The sequence below is a fragment of the Felis catus genome, chromosome B4 (assembly GCF_018350175.1).
Source record: "Felis catus isolate Fca126 chromosome B4, F.catus_Fca126_mat1.0, whole genome shotgun sequence".
NCBI classification, from domain to species: domain Eukaryota; kingdom Metazoa; phylum Chordata; class Mammalia; order Carnivora; family Felidae; genus Felis; species Felis catus.
The window spans coordinates 72536113-72550072 of NC_058374.1; the positions used below are offsets into that span (position 1 = coordinate 72536113).

Below are 13960 nucleotides of genomic sequence, written 5' to 3' on the forward strand. Positions count from 1 at the left end.
CTTGGAGCCTGGAGCCTGCTTCGGATTCTGTGTCTCCCTCTCTCTCTGCTCCTCCCCTGCTCATGTGCTCGCTCGCTCGCGCGCTCTCTCTCTCTCTCTCTCTCTCTCTCTCTCTCTCCCCTCTTCAAAAATAAATAAAAACATTAAAAAAAAAGTCCATATTGCATGAGACTGTTGTAGGAAGGTATATCATTATTCCAAATGAGTTTAAATTTCCTAGCTAGAAAAATTATATATCAACCAGGGTATTGAAAGAGCAGGTGAATTCGCTCGTGGAATCACAGTTGCTAATGGAGGTGATATGAGGGCTGGGGCAATTACCAGAATAATAGAGGGACAAATGTGACAATTTTCCAGAAGGGGTAGGGTTAGGGTAGAAGTTGGACATAAACTAAATTCTGATAAATGGAGACATTGACACCGGAGTATTACTCTCCAGGAATATCACAAGATGAGATTTTTAAGTGGGTGGTTTGTGAATGTTAGAAAAAGGAAAGGTCATCAGGAGCCAGTGCAAGTTCAATATAAATAAGTCATGTCAGACAGAGCACATTACCTTTTTTTTTTTTTAATGAGGGTGATTATAATGGTAGAAGAGGAGAAAGCCACAGACATGTTTGTGTTTTTTAAAAATTGGAGTATAGTTGACACATTTTTGTGTGTTTTGAGTTTAGCAAATGGTGTGAACAAAATTGAATTTAAATACAGAATGAAGAAATGTGGACCTAGTGAGAGTATACTTATCTGGGCAATTGATCTTGGTACCAAGACTGTGGAACAATGGCTGGAAATCAATTTCTAGAGGAGACAAAAATCAATATGAATTAAAGTAACGGCCTGCTCCTGATTCACAAATATGTGCTGCCTAAGTACAAATCATAAGAGCTGAAGTTAATGAGTGATTATGTGAAAAGGCTAGGTGTTTGGCTAATTAAATCTTAGTATGAATCAAGCATGTAATAACAATGTCAAAAAGTTTATGCAAGTTTAGATTGCATTTGTACCTATGTGTCCAAGACAAAGAAAGTACTAGGCTTCTCCCATTCAGTATTGGTAAAGCCACTTGGGCCCTCCATTTTCAGGAGGGGAGGCCATGTTGACTGGGGAAAAACAAGTGGTAGATCCTGACACTTAGGCAAAGCAGGACATCAAGTTTAAATATTTGATAATAGCAGTTGGTGGATGGAGTTGCAAAATATAGTATTAAGACCTGTGAATCGGAGGTATAGATAGGCAGACATTTCATTTTAGTGGAAAGATGTTTAATTCTTCAGAGGAGCTTAAATATAGACAGACTGGATAACAATCTAGGCAGATGATGTATGCTTTAACCAGGATGTATCAGTGGGGATGGGAGGGAAGAACATACATGTTTTATGTGTAGCAGGACTTGGTAGCTGATGGCAAGCAGGGAATGACAGAAAGACAGGATGTTTCTGGGAATATAACACCCTAGTAAGTGACTCACTGTTGAATCTGAGTTGCTTTTGTTTTATTTCCCCCCCTCTTTCAACCTATTGTCATCATCAGCCACATTTCCTCCTTGTAACAGTGTTCATGCTACTGTTTTTTCCCCTATTTTCAGAAAGCCTCCACTGAAATGCCTTGTGAATTCTGGCCCCACGCAGTATCCCATTTGAAATTCAGTGATCTATCCATTATCTGGGGAAATGTCAACATTAATTTGACAAAAACAGGCATGAGGAAAGCAGGGAGCCCTGGGCATTCTGAACAAAGATGTAATATCAGTGTTTACCCTGGAACTCATTTGATTATAAGTCATCTAGAAGCATGCCACAATAATGGCCAGAAAAGCCCACAGAAGCAAAAGAATCAAGTTAAAGTTGAGAGTCTGCTGGTAAATAACCTGACTGCCATGACCCAAAAAACAGCACTAATGGAAGAAGTTGTAATAAAAATTTAAAGAGAAACACAGAACTTGGCAGAAATGTATACACAGAATGGATTCACAGGATTCCTGAAAATTGAAAAGGAGAGAGAGATCTGTAGGATTTCAACTATAGCTATCCCTCCCCCTGTACCCCAAACCCCCATATTTTGAATTTGTAATTAGTTTGAAAGGCTTAAGGGCTCTGGAAAGATCATTTAAAATCCCTTTATTTCTGAAGTCCTACTAGCTAATTGCAATTTTCCTTGTTTTGACAAATTAATAATAAAAAAGTGCATCTTTACTGTAAGTCTCAAATGTATTCCTTAAATCTGTCTCTGGTTAAAAAAAAAAACAAAAACCTGGAAGATAGGTTTTTAATCAAAAAAAAATTCTAATGGCCCCTTCAAAAGGAAAATGCATTTACAGTTCCTTCTCCCAAGGCACTTTTTGAAATGTAGATAAATGTGACCTGATAGATTGTAATAATGACCAAAGAGCATTTTCATTAATTATAATGAGCAAACCAATAATACAGATCTTTACAGTGTTAGTATGAATTAGAATATATCAAGACGATGCTTGCAGCTGGAGTAAAATTTGACTGCTAAGTCCAAATCACTTAAAATAAAAACACATAATGAAAATTTTGACAGATTATTCAGTGATGCTAATGGTATCACCACCATTTCATGATTTTTAACACAGTCTTAAGTGTTTTTAAAAAGTAAATACACTGTCTTGGGACATAAGTAGTAAGAAGGTTGAAGAAGAGAAAAGTGAATGAGAGGAGGTACTTCTGAGACTTTGAAAAGTGTTTTTCTTTTCTTTTTTTCCTTTTTTCTTTTTTGTTAGTCATTTCTAAAGGTCCCCTCCCCCCCCAGGAAGTTGAGCATGAGGTAGAATTCGAGGGATTTAGAAGCCCTCTTCCGGTTCTGCTCTCAGTCCCCTATGGGCTTTTTCTTTTAGGACCTCAGTCTCCTTATGTGAAAAAGCAGAAAAATCAGCAGATTTCCTCACTGGGGTGTTGTTCAGTGACTGCATGCACAGTGATTGAAAAGCATTTTAGCTGTCTTAAAAGCATATTCATAAAATAATAATATGGTGAGAAGCCTTATCTAAGATTTATGGATGCTTATAGCCGGCAATACAGATTGCAGGCACGGGTATAGCCAACCTTCAGATGACCACAGCCCCACATTGCTCACCCCAGCTGTACCCCTTCCTGTTTCCTTTCAACTGAAATCGGATGGTGTTGGCATCAGAAATTGGTTCTGTTCTCCGTAGAATAGAAGAGCACACGGGCATTTGTGACTCGGTGCTTCCGAGAAAGTAGTTACAGGCATTAGATATCTACCAAGTTTTCAGTGGGTTGAGAATTAATCCTACTCAGCAATATTGTAAAATACCAACAGTACAGTCTTATCAATAAATAAATATGTTGGGCACTTACTAACACTTGCTAATAGGATTTTCAATTGAACTAGAAATAAGAGCTATTTAAATTATGCACTATTTTGAATAAACCGCTATCAGCTTCACTAAATTTTGCCGTGAAATTTTCATGTATTCATTCATTCAATATTTATTAATCAAAGTGCTTTGAGGAATACCAAGCAGTATATCTCAACGTTTCCTCTCAAGGCCAGGAGTGGGTATACTGTTGCCTCTGGCCCCTGCACAGTGTCTTTGTATCTGACAAATGTTAGTCCTGCAACCGCTGCTGGTTAGTTGGTTGAAGGAGAGAATATCAGGCAGTGTGCAGTGTTTGGTGACTTCCAAAGGCACGCACAGCAAAAGTGCTGGAGGAGTTCGGTTAGGATGGCAGTCCTCAGCTCTGTTGTGCATCAGAACTCCCCAGAGAGCTCTTTGGAAAAGTGAAGGTCCAAGCTGACCTTTATGTGCTAATCCTGCTCTTGGTTAAAACCTGAATGTGTTTAAATAAAGTTTATGAAGGTGACTCTAATGTACAGCTAGTTTTAAGAGCCATTTTCTTTGAAAAATTTGTAATTAAAATTTTTTCTTTTAATTTTTTTAATGTTTGTTTATTTTTGAGAAAAAAAGAGTGCAAGCAAGGGAGGGACAGAGAGAGAGAGATACACAGAATCCCAAGCAGGCTCCAGGCTCAGAGCTGTCCGCACAGAGCCCGATATGGGGCTCGAACTCACAAACAGTGAGACTATGACCTGAGCTGAAGTCAGATGCTTAACTGACTGAGCCACCCAGGCGCCCCTAGGTTTGTAATTTTAAAGGAGGTGGTGGTATATAGCTCAACCTTGAAGGGTACATTTCACTAGGTACCGAAACCTGTACCAAAAGGTATACCAATCCAGAAAACGGAATCAGTAGTATATATATATACATAGGTACACACAGGTGCACACACGTTCAAATGTGTATGTATAGTTGTATGTATCTGTACATACACAGAGATTTAATAAACAGATGTATTTATTTTTAAACTCTTTTGAGAAAGAGAAAGCACAAGTGGGGGAGGGGCAGAGGGTGGGGAGCAGAGCATCTGAAGCAGGCTCTGTGCTGACAGCAGAGAGCCTAATGTGGGGCTCGAACTCACGAACCGCAAGATCATGACCTGAGCCAGACGCCTAACCAACTGAGCCACTCAGGCGCCCTTGATTTATTTAACAGAGTTAGCTGAAGGAATTGGTTTATGCAGCTGTGGGGTATAATCCACAGAGCATGCTGGCAGGAAGGGCAGGGGCGGCTGCTGCAGTCCATAGGTGGAACTTCTTTTTTTTTCAGAGAAGCCTCAGGATTTTTTTTTTTTTTTAAGACCCATCAACTGATTAGGTGAGTCCCACCTAGATCATTGAGAATAATGTCCTTTCCTTTAAAGTCAACTGACTGTACATGTTAACCACATGTATACAATTCCTTCACAACAACACTTAGATCAGTGTTTGATTTCATAACTGGGTCCTGTAGCCTGGCTAAGCTGACACACAAACCTGACTGCCACAGTGGATATATTACAGAGGGTATCCTACTTGCATGGGCAAATGAATGGAAGTGGAGATGAGGAAGATGTGTCCAGTTTGTATCCAGTTGATCTAGGGTAGTGGGAGGAGATGAAGTTAGTTTAAGGCTAAATGTAGCTGTATTGGACTTTTGAGCTGAAAAGACAAAGCAATGCTATAGCAGCACTGTCCCAACAGAATTTTCGGTATGATGAAAATGTTCTGTCTCTGTGGTGGCCAGCACCATAGCCCCTTAGCCACGTGCGGCTGTGGAGACACCTGAAGGGTGTTAGTTCCAAACCTCCTTGGGACCTTCCTGGGTAAAATCTGAAAGTGACGCCGTACTTGAAGAGAAGGAGAGACTAAAGAAAGAAGCCACTCCATATCAGGAGGTGGACAGTTTAATGAGCAAGGGAACTTATGAGGCTTTTCTTAGGTGGACCTAAAGGCAGGAAGATCTCCACCCCCACCTGCCAGTATCTTAAAAGTTGTTATAGAGGCCTTAACTAGGTTCAGTCATGTGTATGGACCAGATGGTCTGAATTCCACATCACTATCTCAAGGTTGTGTCCTTGGGGCAGCTTCTGGGAGCAGGGAAGGCAAGTGGAATGTACTTTCCAAGGACGGTGGGTGGGAGGGGGGAGCTGAGGCGGGGGGGGGGGGGGTGGTGAGGAGCCTCTGATTGTTGGAGTCCAGCTCCTGGGTTAATCAGTGATCATGTCCTCTCAGTGACCTACCCTAACATGTGATTAGTGATACAGAGGAACTGAATTTGAATTTTTTAAGGTTTATTTATTTATTTTAAGAGCGTGAGAGAGAGAGAGAGAGAGAGAGAGAGAGAGAGAGAGTGTGTGTGTGTGTGTGTGTGTGTGTGTGTGTGTGTGTGTGTGTATGCATGCAAGCGGGAGAGGGGCAGAGAGAGAGGGAGAGAGCAAGAATCTCATGAACTCACACACCATGAGATCATGACCTGAGCCAGAATCAAGAGTCTGACACTTAAGCGACTGAGCCACCCAGGCTCCCCACAGAGGAGTTTTTAATTAATTTAAGTAGCTCCGTGTGGCTAGTAGTTACTGTTGGACAGTGCAGCTGTACAGAGGTCAGTCTGGCAGGGGGTGTACAGGATGCACTGGAAGGAGAGAAAGAAGGCAAGCAGTCCAGTTAGTAGACTAGTCGTACCGTCCCAGGCAGGGCGGGCAGTGCAGGAAGAGGGAAGGAAGGGAGAGAGATGGGAAATGGAGAAGGGAACCAACGATGATCTTAGGGTTGGCCACTTCTACACCTTCTTGCTTTCCCCTTGTCCACCTAAACCCTTCCTGTCAGGCAGATGTCCGCAGCTCCTCTTTTCTCGCCGGCTGTCCTCACGTGGGCTTCCCTAGCTTCAGTTACCACAGAACTCTGTGTTAACAGCTCCCAAGATTCTACTCGCAGTCTTAGCTCTTTCCTCTCAACCTCAGGCCCCTGATGTCTCCACTGGGAAATCTCACAGACTCTTATTGGTCTCCCCTCCTACCCATACTGCTTTTTCAGTGTTGTGCATTTTGGTACATGCACAAAATATAATCACCATCCTCTCAGCTGCTCAAGCCAGAAACCTCAGACTCCTCCTGATACTGTTCCCGATCTGCTGTTTCTTTAAATTTATTATTTATTTATTTATTTATTTATTTAGAGCATAAGTGGGAGAGGGGCTGAGACAGAGAATCCCAAGCAGGTTCTGTGTGGTCAGCGCCAGCGCCCGACTTGGGGCTTGAACCCACAAAACCATGCTATCATGACCTGAGCCGAGGTCAGGAGTGGGACGCTTAACCGACTGAGCCACCCAGGTGCCCCTAACCTGCTATTTCTAAGTGTAAGTTACAGCTTGTCTGTCTCTGTGTCTTCATTTCTGTTGCTCCCCCCTCAGACAAGGTCACTCCCTGTCTTCCCTGGACTCTCACAGTCCCGTCGCCACTTTTGCCACCCGCATCTCTATTCTCTAACCACTTCCTTGAAAAGCAGAAATCAGATACTTTCTTCTGTGATGTGTAACGTAATTCCCCCCGTTGCTTTATCTGTAATATTACAAAATATCACAGGATAAAGGGTTAATTAATTTCAGTTGATTTATTTAATAATATTTATCCATTTAGTATTTCTATAACCCTATTAAGCAGGTACTATTGGGAAATATCACTGAAATATCCCTTGGGGCATATATTCTAGTGAGAGAAACACATTAATCAAATAATTACACGAATAACTACACAATTAAAATTGTGAGATGTGACATTTAAGGAGGAATATAAGGTGCTCTGAGGGTATATGAGGAGGAGAGCTAAGCTAGCCAGGGAGCTCAGGGAAAGGCTCCGTAAGGAGGAGTTGACGAAGGAAAGGGAGAGATTCTAGGGAGTGGGGGCCACATGTGTAAAGAGAGAAGGGAAGTACTTTATTTCAATGGAATACAATGTAATGATTAAAAACTTTAATGGAATAAAGAACCTGACAACTGCATTGGGATGGAATGTGGTCTTAAATTTTTCAAGCCATCTGGAGCAGCTTTTGGAAACCAACCAAACTTGTATAACATGGTTCTGTTAAACACTTTGACTTGAATGTGATCTCAAGTCAATATAGCAAGTATCTGTCTGGTGGCTTACTTTCCTGGGGGTTATAAGTTAAAAAGAAAAAGCAAGATTTTTTTTCTCTTTATTGTTATAATCCAATAAAAATGATAATATGCATACATAAAAATAGATGACATACTCTATAGGTATTGTATCATACTATTATTATAATTTATATAATGGAAAATTAAGAGCCAGAATGAATGGTATGAAATGGTGGTTCTAAAGGTTTTATATTCTTTCACTTTATACTCTTAAAAGTATGGACCCCAAAGAGCTTTTTATGTGGGTATATTGATATTTACTATAGTAGAACTTAAAACTGAAAAAAATTAAATGTATTAATTTACTTAAACAAAACTAATAAACTCAATATATATAAACATAAAACATTTTAATAAAAAATAACTTTTTTTTAAAACAACATAGTAAGAAGAGTGGCATTACACATGTATTTTACACATCTCTTTAAGAGAAGGCAGCTGGATTCTTAATATCTGTTTCTGTAGTTAAAAGTTCCAGTGTGTTGTTTTGGTTGAAGTATGTGAAGTAGACCCAGCCTTACACAGGTAGGTGGTCAGAAAAGAGAGTTGTTTATAGTCTTTTCAGGTAATTCTAGATATTCTTTGATACCACATTGAAACTTGACAGGTAGTAGCATCTTAAAGGTTCGTTGTAATATGAAATGTGAAACCATATCAACAAATTTTTGTATATTAAAAACCTGTCTTGCATTTTGAATGGATCTTTACCCAAGCCTAATTTTTATCACTATTCACAGGGCAGTTGAAAACATTGGTTCACTGAGTTAAGTAGCTCTTACAAATGTTGACCCATTTTGTTATACAAGGTGAAAAAAATGACGTTTGTTAACACAGCCCCAGTCTCACCAGTGAAGCTAAGGAATATTGGGAAGCTGTGAAGTGCACAGTGGTGAATACAAGTTGTCCTAAATTCTAATACTTGTTTGAAAATTTGAATTTTGTCATAAGCAATAAATATTGTCAGTTGTTTCTCCTGAAATGACAGTTTCACTTTGTTCATTTTCTGCAAAATATCTACCAAATATCCAAGTCTATATAACTGAATTTTGTTAGTTATCTGTCAATTGAAGTGGTATCTGTGAAAAAAAATTGGCAACTGGAAAATTATACAAGCACTTTTCCTCAAGTCAGCCATCATACTACAGTGTGCATCAGAAGTGCTTTATGGGTACTTCCATTTCTTCACACAGAATATTGAAAAGCCCGGTACTCAAGGGTCAGGATTTAATAACGTTAGTCATTGTTACACCTTCATCAAGAACATTCTTAAGTGAAGTGACTCTACTGTATGCAGTGGTAAAGAATACAATGACAACTAGGCCAGTTTGGTGCCACTGCTGAGTTTGCTAAGATGCTGGGAATTTTACCCGCCATTGTTTTTGCACCATCATTGCAGGTGTTAACACAGTGAGGAAAATCGATAACATCTTAGTATTGTAAAAATGGTTGTGACCCTATGGGCCCCCTGAAAAGGTCTCAGGAATTCCCAGAGGTCCTCAGAACACACATGCGTTGCCATAGACAGTAGTGTAAGAAAGAAAGAAACAGAAACCCATTGTTAGGAAGGCTTCATGAGCGAACGGACTTAGACCTTAAAGCAGAATTAAGATTTTGATAGGTGGGAAAGAGAAGGGAAAGGGATTTTAGGAAGGGAAATCATGTGAGTAAAGGAGTAGAGGCAGGAAGCCGCATGATGTGGCCAAAACACTGATGAGAAAGGATGGTTGGGTTGGAGGGTTAGGAATGGAGAGTGAGTGATTATTTATAAAATATGGGATATGATGATATTACGGGGGAATCTTGAATACCTATCAGAAAAGTTTGCATTTTTTCCAGAAGTCACGGGGAGTAATTCAAGGTTTTTGAACCCTGTGACATGAACATGTTGATTTAGGACAATCCTACAGCGAAAGTGTATAAGGTAAATTTGACAATCAGGACAACTGGATGCAAGGAGACTGATTGGAATATTAATATAGTTTGTGAGCGTCAAGAATACAGACTAGAGGGGGGTGCCTGGGTGGCTCAGTTGGGTAAGGGTCCGACTTAAGCTCAGGTCATGATCTCCCAGTTTGTGGGTTCGAGCCCTGCGTCAGGTTTTGTGCTGACAGCTCAGAGCCTGGAGCCTGTTCTGGATTCTGTTGTCTCCCTCTTTCTCTGCCCCTCCCCCGCTTACGCTCTGTCTCTCTCTGTAAAAACATTGGGGGGAAAAAAAATACAGGCTGGAGAGATGGCAGTAGATGGACCAGAGTGAAATGTAGACCAATTGCTTCAAAACTAGAAGTGATATGAGAACTAAAGAAGAAAAAGTCAAAGGTTACTTGCATATTATATTTTATAACCCCATTTCCTTGCCAAGGACATTGTTAGGGAAATGAACAAAAACTGCGTGTTTCTATATAAGGTCTCACATGAGACTTTTTCCTCTCCCCAAAATCAGAATGCTTCCCTTTTTTCTGATAGCAAGAACTGGATCATTGAACACATTTCCTTTTTGACCTGGAGCCAGGAGGCTTTGTGCCAAATATCATATTAAAATCATAACAATTACACTTGTCCCAGTGGTTAGTACATTTCTTACTTCTTCTTTCTCTGGCCTGATTCTCTTCTTTCTTTCTTTATAATTCATTAATCTTACTATTTTCATTCTATTTAATGCCAGATATCAGAAGACCTTTCTTGAAAGAGGTGGACAGTGGGAGAGTCTTTTAGGGTTCCTAATACCAATTCCAATGTGAAGGGTTATTCCCCAATGCCCAAATACTAAGTGATTCTTGCACACCAGTTGGGTATCAGAGAATTCAAGTCAATTCTGACACTGTCTACCAGGAGATAGCATCAGATTGCACAGGTTAAGGACTCAGTCCTACAAAATTGCTTTCCACATCCCACTTCAGACTCCAGTGGCAAACCTCAGGCTGTTACCGGTGCTTCTGACCAACTGGCTACAGATTGGAGCTTCCAGCAACCTCCTTTTTAGGTTCATCTAATTTGCTGGAGCAGCTCACACAACTCAGGGAAACATTTACTTATATTTACCGGTTTATTAAAGGACATGAATCAACAACCAGATGAGGCGATACATAGGGCAAGGTAGGGAGAAAGAGCATGGGGCTCCTGTGTCTTCTCTGGGTATGCGACCCTCCTCTCATCCCCATGTGTTCACTGACCCAGAAGCTCTCCAAACCCAGTTCTTTTGGTTTTTGTGGAGACCTCATTGCATGCCCATGATTGACTAAGTCTTTGGCCATCGGCCAATTCAAACTCCAGCCTGTCCCCCATCCTTGGAGGTGATGGGGGGGGGCCTGAAAATTCCAATTCTCTAATCACATGGCACCCAGTCCCCCACCCTTGGGTGGGGTCCAAAAGTCACCTTCATTAATAAGATACCCATTTCGCCTTTATGCCTGTGAAGCATTTTCAGGAACCGTGGATGATTCTTAAATCATTATATCACAGGGAGAAGAATATAATGTAATGATAATCTATTAATCCTTCACATATTTTGTTCATTGATAGGATAGGACTCTACATCAGTCACATTTTACTGACAACCTTAAGAAAGGTAAAAAGACTCTGACATTGAAAACCCAAGTACCAAGGTTAAATTTCAAATTAAATAAATTCAGTTATTCTGGTTTCCCAATTCAAAGCAGATGAGAAGCAGCAAGTAAAAGGGTAGTGAAATACCTACTAAAAATAGGTGAAATGAGAGTGTTTCAGTCAGTTAAGCCTCTGACCATCATCTCACGGGTTTGTGAGTTCAAGCCCTGTGTCAGGCTCTGTGCTAAACAACTCAGAGCCTGGAGCCTGCTTCCCATTCTATGTCTCCCTCTCACTCTGCCCCTCCCCTAGTCTTGCTCTGTCTCTCTCTCACTCTTTCTCTCAAAAATTAAAATTAAAATTAAAAAAAAATAGGTAAAGTGATACCAAACGAAATGACTATTCATAACCAGAATAATGTCAGAAAAAGCAAGATGCGGGTGCAAATTCCTCAGGATTATAGATTATGTGAATGCACGCAACACAGCTAGTAATTAATAAAGAACTGTCACATGTTAGAGAAAACTAACAGCTCACATTTCTTGTGCTTTTACTATGTTCCAGGCTCTCTGCTATTGCTTTTCATGTATCATTGTACTTAATCTTCACAATAACCATGCATTTCTATGATTTTCTCCTCTTCACAGATGAATACTTTTAAAGAAATAAAATATATACACAAAGGTACACTGCTTTGTATGTGGCAGAGTTGTGTTTTGAAATGGGCTCAGCTGGATAACAAAGCCTATGTTCTTTATTCTTATTTGGGGGCTTCCTTCATGTTTACCTCAATAATAATAATAGCTAAGTTATGTTCAACAGCCTTTTAAAAGATCTCAAAAAATACTGTGTACTGTGTTTGAGAAAATTTAGAGCACAAAAAGGCTAAAGTAACCTTTTTTTAATTGGTATAATGTTTATTTAAAAATACATTTCCTCAGAGCACTTTATTTCTTGAAAATTCCCAACAATGGGCTGGAAGAAGTTTTCTAAAGTGTTATTTATTATCTACAGTCAGTTTCAAACTTCTGTGCCATTGTTTTATTATTTTTAAAATGTTTTTAACGTTTTTATTCATTTTTGAGAGACAGAGATGGAGTGCTAGCAGGGGAGGGGCAGAGAGAGAGGGAGACCGAATCCGAAGCAAGCTCCAGGCTCTGAGCTGTCAGTAGAGAGCCTGACACAGGGCTTGAACCCATGAATGGTGAGATTATGACCTGAGCCGAAGTTAGATGCTTAACCGATTGAGCCATTCAGGTGCCCCATTTGTGCCATTGTTTTGAATGAGTCCTGTGGTTTTTTTAATTTTGTTTTGGAAACCTCTGTGTTTCCTCATTTTCATACCATGAAGAACAGCCATTCTTGTAAACTACTAGTGAGTTAAAGGAAAAAAAAGTTCTATCTCTATAAAACATTAACCAGCGGGGCGCCTGGGTGGCGCAGTCGGTTAAGCGTCCGACTTCAGCCAGGTCACGATCTCGCGGTCCGTGAGTTCGAGCCCCGCGTCAGGCTCTGGGCTGATGGCTCGGAGCCTGGAGCCTGTTTCCGATTCTGTGTCTCCCTCTCTCTCTGCCCCTCCCCCGTTCATGCTCTGTCTCTCTCTGTCCCAAAAATAAATAAAAATTGAAAAAAAAAAAAGTAAAAAAAAAAAAAAAACATTAACCAGCTGATAGGCAATGTCACAATTCTTTGCTGGGCACTAGATGCTCTGATTTCTTTTTCTTTCTCTCGCTTTGAATGAGTTTGTAAACATCAGTTGTCAGAGAAGTAGTCTGAGAAGATTATGGACATGGGACATAACAGTCCATGGGGGAGTAACTGTTGATGACAGGACTCTAGTGGTGCAAACTCAGAGCAACTGAAAAGCTAAAAATAACCCCGGGGCAATTCTTAGACTAGAAATGGAAACATCCTGTGAAAGATGAAGAGCCTCTGGGAGTGACGGATTATAACTTTAAGGGAGTCTGCAAAAGAAGAATTATACATGATCCTAGTAAAGAGTGTGATTCATTGCCTCAGTTACACCCTCGGTGATACCTTTGTTAGCTTCCTCAGCTTGACAGTCTGAATGGCCAATTTGAATCTCCATTTTCTATTCATTCGGAGATTATAATCACTGGCTAGGGGATAAGGTTTTCATTCACAAGCATGCATATTCAGGGACTGGTCACCCTGGTCACATGTGACTCAGGTGACTAAGAAAGGGGAGTAGTTCATAGCCATGGATATGGTAACTACCAGTAAATATTTTTTCATCATAACTGGGTAGTTTTCCAAGTACTGAAAGTACTTACATGTGTGAAAGCCAGTTGAAGTGTGTGGTTGACTAAGGAATAGGAGGAAGGTGGAAGGAAACTTGTGATTATGAAGTCACGTGAAAACTATTTTACCTTGAGACTAATGATCTGAACATTGTAGATGGAATATTGTGAAAGTCCACTAAATCATGAGGGATCTGGTTGTAGCAGTATTATTTTGGTTCTGATTCCAGAATAGAAGATTGGGAGTTATTTCTTAAAGGTCCAAAAAGTGTAATTTAGGACAGCCATCCTGCCTAGGTGGGAAACCTATACAACATTTTTCCTCGAGAGGTAGTACAAACTGAAGATGCTAACAGATTCAAGACATATTTAAGAATGTTAAATACATAATGTGGTAGTAAAGCAAAAGCAGGACACTTTGGGGATGTTGAAACCTTAAGAGGTTAGCCTCTAGGAGGATAATCATTCCCTTTCAGAAATATCCTCATACATCACTTGTCTTGTTTTATCATGTCTGTCACTTTATTTAAGACTTTATTGGGAATATTTTGCAGCTTAATCTCTCCCGCAGTTCACCACTGTTACCATTATCAGATGAGAACTGTGCAAACAGGTGATGGCTTCTTCTAGAAAAGGAAGA

General features: G+C 40.2%; 1 protein-coding gene across 2 annotated transcripts in view; it reads left to right on the plus strand.

Annotated features, from left to right (window-relative positions):
- ANO6 (anoctamin 6) overlaps positions 1-13960 on the plus strand; it is a 198322-nt gene that overhangs the window by 91231 nt on the left and 93131 nt on the right. The gene's annotated exons all lie outside the window — the stretch shown is intronic.